This window comes from Macaca fascicularis, chromosome 3, assembly GCF_037993035.2.
Source record: "Macaca fascicularis isolate 582-1 chromosome 3, T2T-MFA8v1.1".
Classification (NCBI taxonomy): Eukaryota; Metazoa; Chordata; class Mammalia; order Primates; family Cercopithecidae; genus Macaca; species Macaca fascicularis.
The window spans coordinates 72,758,434-72,765,795 of NC_088377.1; the positions used below are offsets into that span (position 1 = coordinate 72,758,434).

At 46.3% G+C, this 7,362-nt stretch overlaps 1 long non-coding RNA gene across 1 annotated transcript; it reads right to left on the reverse strand.

Moving 5' to 3' along the window:
- Window positions 1-3,242: 3,242 nt before the first annotated feature.
- LOC123572383 (uncharacterized) lies at window positions 3,243-5,218 on the reverse strand. The gene is made up of 2 exons (XR_006696923.2): window positions 4,963-5,218; window positions 3,243-4,169 (listed from the first exon to the last, which is right to left on the reverse strand). It is a non-coding gene; the product is annotated as an uncharacterized lncRNA (long non-coding RNA).
- Between the last annotated feature and the right edge of the window lie 2,144 nt (window positions 5,219-7,362).

Sequence of the window (7,362 nt, forward strand, 5' to 3'; positions counted from 1 at the left end):
CCGGCCTCGGCCTCCCAAAGTGCTGGGATTACAGGTGTGAGCCACCGCGCCTGGCCTGGCTGAGCAGTTTTTTAATGGAAGCCCTCAGTTTTTATGTCTGTCATCAAAGAGAGTTGGGGTGGGAGGTCTCTGAGCCTCAGCTCCCATTGTCCCCTTTGAACCCCAGAACCTGATGCAGACCCAAGTCCTGCTTTGTGCACATCCCCTGATCCTGGTGGCCCTGGCAGTAATGCAGTATGAAGAATGTGGGGAGGGGACCTAATCAGGGTCCAAGGGACCTTTCTGATGAACATTGGCTGACTTCCAGGAAAATGTAACACCCAGAAAGAAAAGGAAGGTGAGCGGCTGGGGCAACAATGGGGGAGAGTGGAGAGGTGAAAGTCAGAGATGCCCTTGGGGAGGATACTCTATGTTTATATACTTTTTTTTTTTTTTGATATAGAGTCTCACTGTTGCCCAGGCTGGAGTGCAGTGGCATGATCTCTGCTCACTGCAAGTTCCTCCTTCCGGGTTCAAGCAATTCTCCTGCCTCAGCCACCTGAGTAGCTGGGATTACAGGCATGCGCCACCACACCTGGCTAATTTTTCATATTTTTGGGTTTCACCATGTTAGGTTGGTCTCGAACTCTTGACCTCAAGTGATCCACCCACTTTGCCCTCCCAAAGTGCTGGGATTACAGGCATGAGCCACTGTGCCTGACTTAACCTTTTCAATAAATCTAAGATGCAGAGGATGGAGCCTGTGCAATCTCAGATTTAGATTCCATCGTCTGCATCTTAGATTTACTGAAAAGATTTGACACACAGAGGAAGAGACCCATCATAGTGGAGGGTGTGAGTAGGGGACTGAAATCAAAAACCAGTTCCTGGAGGAGGGGCTATCTGTATCCAACTCTGAAAACAGGTTGGGACTGCATGGTATTAGAGAACAGGAAGAGGCCCTTAAGAGAAGAGCCCCAGAAACCAGCCCCTGTTCCCTCTCTTTCCCACAAGTTCCCTTCAGCATCTTTCACCCAGGCCCCATTAGTAGGTCGTTTACTTTCTTTCCATTGGCACCACCTGAGGGAGAGTCTGAGTCCAGCTCAGGCCAAACCTCACTGAGCTTTGCAAGCAGGCAGCTCTGCAGCTTCATCACTCAGGGAACAGGAACTGACAGCTGATGTGGAGTCCTCAACACTCATAGGGAAGAGGGGCCTGATGCCTCAGCTCACAGAGGCAGCTGTGAGACTCTCATGAGAGGAGTTTGCCAAGTGCTGAGATCTAAGGGTGTAGTCCTGGATTCTCTTCTCCCAAGCCTCAGGATCCTGGTTCCAACCCTGCCCATGCCAGGCTCACTCCCATCCATATAATCCTTTCTGGCAGGGTCTCCCATCACCAGATAACTGGAAAATGTGCCCAGGATGGAGGCAACACCCTGTGCTGTTGGGTGGTGATGGGGATGAATACTCACTTTTGGGTGTCCATTCAAGGCCTGTCTCCCCTGTCTCCTGGACCCTCCTATCCACATCTTCCACTTGTCCCTCCCTTTAGCTGCAGGAGATCAAAGTTCTCCATGAGATGCAGCTGTTTCAGCTGGCTGTAGACAATTATCACCTTCAGCCTATGAAGCAATTTTGGGTCTGCCTCCAGTTAATGGAGTGGCTCAGTGAGACTGAGAGGTGAGGGTCTAGCAGATCGGCAGAGGGCATGGAGAATATTTATTTTGGGCCACCTGCCAAGAGCCTGTGGCCATGGCTCCCTGGTGAGTGTCAGGCCCTGCTGCATGGTGACCCCTGGGGCCCAGCACTCCAGCTGGGCAGGCACTGGGAAGGAGACTAGGGGTGTGGCTCCTAGAGGCCTCACATCTGCCTCTATGTCTTGTAGCTACAACCTGTCCTGCCAGCTGGATCGCTTATCCCAGTAGGCCAGCAACACCACCCTCAAGGCCATGGAGAACATGCCATGATGAATGTTAGGGGACACTGAGTGCCTGGACCAGCAGGAGCAAAGTGCCTTAGGGCTCAGTGACATTTAGGCTAGGCATGGGATCTGGGTGTCAGACAACTACACTGAGCTCCCAGTTCCACCACTGACCAGCCCTGTGACTGGGGCAGAGGACTCACTGCTGTGGTACTTGAGGCCCCATTGTCATGAATATAATACACACTGCCAATTCCTTTTTCGCATTTATCTATTTATTTATAATCACCAGGTACTACTGATCTCTGTTGGTGTTTTTATTGAAAATCAATAAGCATGTGATACATTTTTTATCATTCTTCCTCATGATTTCTTTACTATATGATCCCTCTCATGTGTAGAACTTAAGACTAATTAAATTCATAGAAACACAAAGTAGGAGAGTGTTTCCCAGGGGCTGGGGGAGAATAACAAGGAGTTGTTGTTCAATGGGTATAGTTTCAGTTTCAAAAAATGGAAAATGCTTTTTATATATGGAAGTGATGGTAGCAAAATAATGAGTGTACTTAATTCATCTCAACTGAAACCTTTAAAATGGTTAAAATAGTTAATTTTGTGTGTATTTTAACATAATGTATAAAATTAAATTTCTATATTATTTTTTAAGAGACAGAGTCTTGCTCTGTTACCCAGACTGGAGTGCAGGAGTGCAATTATTGCTTCCTGCAGCCTTGAACTCACAGGTGCAACTGATCTTTCTGCCTCAGCTTTCTGAGTAGCTGGAATGACAGGCACATGCCACCATGCCTGGCTAATTTTTGATTTTTTTGTAGAGAGAGGGTCTCACTCTATTGCCCAGGCTGGTTTAAAATTCCCAGCCACAAGTGATCCTCCCACCTTAGCCTCCTAAAATATTTTAGGCTGAGCATGTTGGCTCATGCCTGTAATCTCAGTGCTTACATATCTACAGCAGCATTGATGAATATTACAAATATGATGTATAAAAGAAAGTAGATGTAAAAATATACATACTATATAATGTAATTTATGTAAAATCCAAAAAGAATATAAAATTGAGGTTTTGGCTTTCAGTAATAGTGGAGTAGCTTGTCGAACACTACTCTTACAAATAATGGTAAAATCTGGATACAATGTCATATATTGTTATACAGAAACACACATCTATATATCATACATATGATATATGTGGGAATAAGAACTGAATGGTAATTTTAGCTGTGCCCACTGAAAGGGAGACAGGTATTTGAATTTGAATCCAGCCAAATTAACTCCCTCTTCAAAAAATAACAACACTCTTCAAAGGAATACAACAAGATTCAGAGTCTCTGTAAATATTATTTATAGTTTTTAAAATACAATTTTAAAATTTAAGAGACATGAGAAGAAACACAAAAATGTAATCCATACACAAGATAAAACATAGGCATAAGAAGCTATCCCCAAAATGTCCAAGATGTTATCAGCAGTCAAGTATTTGAGAGCAGCCATTAAAACTATACTCATGGGTGAAGAAAAAAAATTCTCATAATGAGTAAATACATGTGGAATCTCTGTAGAGAAATGCACATTATTAAAAAGAACCACATAGAAAGATAATGAAATTTTTAAATAGTACTTTGAGGTTGATTCATCGATTAGAAAAAGAACAATAGAAATTATTCAATCCAAAAAAAAAAGTACAAAAAGTTTGAAGAAAATGAACAGTCTTACCAATCTGTGAGAAGATTGTGGCCCAGAAAGAGTAAAGGGACAGAAAAATTAAATGGGGTGCAAAAGTAACAATTGATAGCTTAAAACTTGCAAAAATTGGTGAAAACCCCACATTTTTATATCCAAGCAGTCAACAAATCCCAAAAAGAAAATCCAAGTAATATCATACCAAGGCCATATTGTGATTTAAGAAACTGGCAGGGCAGGGCTTTCAATTGACTTTCTATGATTTCTAACTTTTACTATTTATAATGATGGAAAATAGGTTATCCTTGAGAGATTTATCTTGGAGAATGTCTCACATATCAGGCACAGATGACTAAGGGTTATTAAAGGCAGATGACTTTCTAGCCTTGTTTTAGAGTTTTAATTTCTTACCTTGGAAATAAATTTGTTTCTTACAAATCTTGTAGTAAAAGCGATTCTCCAGAAAGATGTGCCCAGGATATTCTCTCCTATTGCATCCTCCCTGCATGGAATTGAAGCTGTGCATACTTCAATTTCAGAAATGTACAGTATTAATTACTTAATCTGAAAAACTAAAAGAAAAACATGAAAAACATGAATTAACATAATTACTGTTACGTTCCTTCAGCAAATGACTAAAAGTGGTTCCAGAGAGATATTTAAAAATCATTATTAAAAGAATTTCTACGGGAGCCCTATTCAGGGCAAAAAGACATTGTACATTACCTCAGCACACAAACTTTCCTAATGTTTTGGGAAGGACCTAGGGTCCTGTTTTGTCCTTTTGGCCGGTGTTAACACTAGGACACCTGATTCCTGGGAACCAGCCTGTGTGGGAGTCACAGAGTCGTGGATGTGGCTCCCAAAGTGGCTTAAAGGGGTCCCTTCTCTGAGTATTCTGATTGTATGAAGGAGTCAGGTCTTTCCCCTGTGACGTTTTCTCCTCTTTATTACAGTGGCAGGAGCATCCCTGCTAGATGCCTGACCCAGGTGTGTAGGCCAAGCAGCCAGCCTGGAAATCCAATGGGGTGTTCTTGGGGTACAGAGGAGGCTTTGTGACAGTCCAGAGAGAGAAAGGAAAAGGTGGCTTGGGAGAGGCAAGTGCAAAGATATCAGAGATGGGGTATTGTCATTTTAGGCAGTTAATTGACGGTTTCACTTACCAGGGAGCTCCCATCATGGGCTCCCAAAAGGCCTGACAACTGCTAGGCCCGCGGGCCACTAGCTCCACCTTTACAGAGAGGCTGCGCTACGGAGGGGCTGCACTATGCATGTCTGAAAGCCGCGTGGGACAGAGGAAGGGGCAGGGATGAGGGAAAGGACGGGGTGAGGGAAGGAAGGGAGGGTAAACCTAACAACGGCAACCTTGAGCAGGCTGGGAGAGGCTTCCTCAGGTAGGGGTGATGTCACAATCACAGGTTGAGATCAGCTGCCCGGGCCACGCTGGCTCCCCGCAGGCAAGCGAGACTCGGGAACAGCCAGCATCCCCTCCGTATCGGGAACCGCTCTAGACGCGCAGAGGGGCGGAGTCCAAACCAGTGCCATCACCGTACATCCTGGGAGCTGTAGTCTCTTAACCGCTCGTAGCCCGTTAGTGGCAAGGCGACAGTATTACAATCCCAGCATGCGCAAGGCTGGGGGCGGTGCGAAGCCCTGGGGCAAGGCAGTGCGCCCCTCGCTAGACATGCTGAGAGTTGTAGTCTCTTAACCGCTCACAGTCCCCTGGTTGCAGGACTGCAGGACTACAATCCCGGCATGCTCCGGGCTCGGGGTTTGGGCATAGCCTTAGAAAGAGAGGCAGGGCGGCCGGGCGCGGTGGTTTACGCCTGTAATCCCAGCTCTTTGGGAAGCCGAGGCGGGCGGATCACGAGGTCAGGAGATCGAGCCTATCCTAGCTAACACGGTGAAACCCCCGTCTCTACTAAAAATACGTAAAATTAGCCGCGCGTGGTGGCGGGCGCCTGTAGTCCCAGCTACTCGGGAGGCTGAGGCAGGAGGATCGCTTGAACCCCGGGGACGGAGGTTGCAGTGAGCCAAGATCGCGACACTGCACGCCAGCCTTGGCGACAGAGGGAGACTCCGTCAAAATAAATAAATAAATAAATAAATAAGAAGAAGAAAGAGAGGCAGGGCGCTGCGCACCTCGCCGATCATGCGGGGACGTTGTAGTCTCTTAACGGCTCACCGCTCGCTGGTTGCCTGGCTGCAGGACTACAATTCCATCAGGCACCGGGCTCAGTGGGAGGGGCAGGGTGGTGCGGCAATGCAGTGCTGCCCGCTCACCCCCTGCTGCCCCTTGTCCATGGGGAGTGAGTTTGGAGAGGAATATGAGGGATAAAACTGGGCTGAACAGTGAGAAGGGTGTGACTTCTCGAAGTACACCTCGCTTTTGCACAAATCTGGCAGGTCCCACCTCCGGCTGAGCAACTCGGTTTCCTCTCTTTATCCTTGCCCGCTGGTCTTTCCACAGCATCGCGCCTCCTCCAGCCGATGGAGCCGCCTGCTTTCCTAAACTACTGCAGAAACTGGCCTGATGTCTGTCTGAGACATTGTACATTGTGCCACCGGCCTCTGCTTACTCCGGGCAGAGCGCCAGTTCAGCAGCATTTGGGAGAGATTTGCTGCCTGGGCCGCCCGTGTACAACTTCAGCTTTGCAGTGGGTAACATGGGCTGTGGTTTGGTGAAAATGTCAACCTCACTGACCCCTTTTTCGTGGAAGTGGAAGTCGAGACATGAGGGAGAGTAAGTATTGGCTTACCCGGGATCTGTTAAAAGCAGAGGAGAAAGCACCAATGTTTCCAGGCATGTGTCTGGTGAGACATTTTCGCCAACCCATTTAAGGGGCTAGGCCTCCAAAAATCAACCTAAAGGTGATGATCGTTTTGATATTTTACACTTGTAATCATGGGCCTCATCTCACCTTAAACCTGACTGGCCAGTGTCTCAAAGACATAGATGGTGACCAGCTCTCTCTGGAAGAGATGGTGCTCCAGCTTTGTAGGAGCAACTTTCAAGGTGTAGATCATCTGGAAGGCATCTGAACCTGTGAGGTTTAACATCTCTGCTTTGGATGGAAAGCTCATGACCTGCAGTCAGGGATGTAACTGAACTTGCTGGGAATGATCTGTTGAAATGTTCTGTCTAGATAGTGGAAACATCCAGGAGCACTTCTGCTTCCATGTAGCCTCTAAATAATTGATGTCCCTAAAATCCCAAGTCCTCAGAAACAGTTACTTTTGGCAGGGCATGGTGACTCACACCTGTAATCCCAGCACTTTGGGAGGCCAAGGCAGGTGGATCACCTGAGGCCAGGAGCTTGATACCAGCATGGCCAATATGGTGAAACCGCATCTCTACTAAAAATACAAAAATTAACTGGGCATGGTGGCGTGTTCCCGTAATCTCAGCTACATGGGAGGCCGAGCCAGGAGAATTGCTTGAACCCAGGAGGTGGAGGTTGCAGTGATCTGAGGTCGCACCACTGCACTCCAGTCTGGGCTACAGAGCAAAACTCCATCTCAGAAAAAAAAAAAAAAAAAAGGAAAAAAGAAAGTTACTTTCAGAAAGTTGGTACCAGCTTTCTTGTTTTTATATCTAATCTGTAAAAACCCAGGTGTTAATCTACAGGAAAGTAATAGTTCATTCATGTCACATATTCCAATAGTTTTTCATTTGTCATTTCTGAATGTGGTACACTATCAGAAAAAATGGGAAAACATGATTGTGACCTTGGAAATCTATTACTGTACTTATGAAACTTGTGA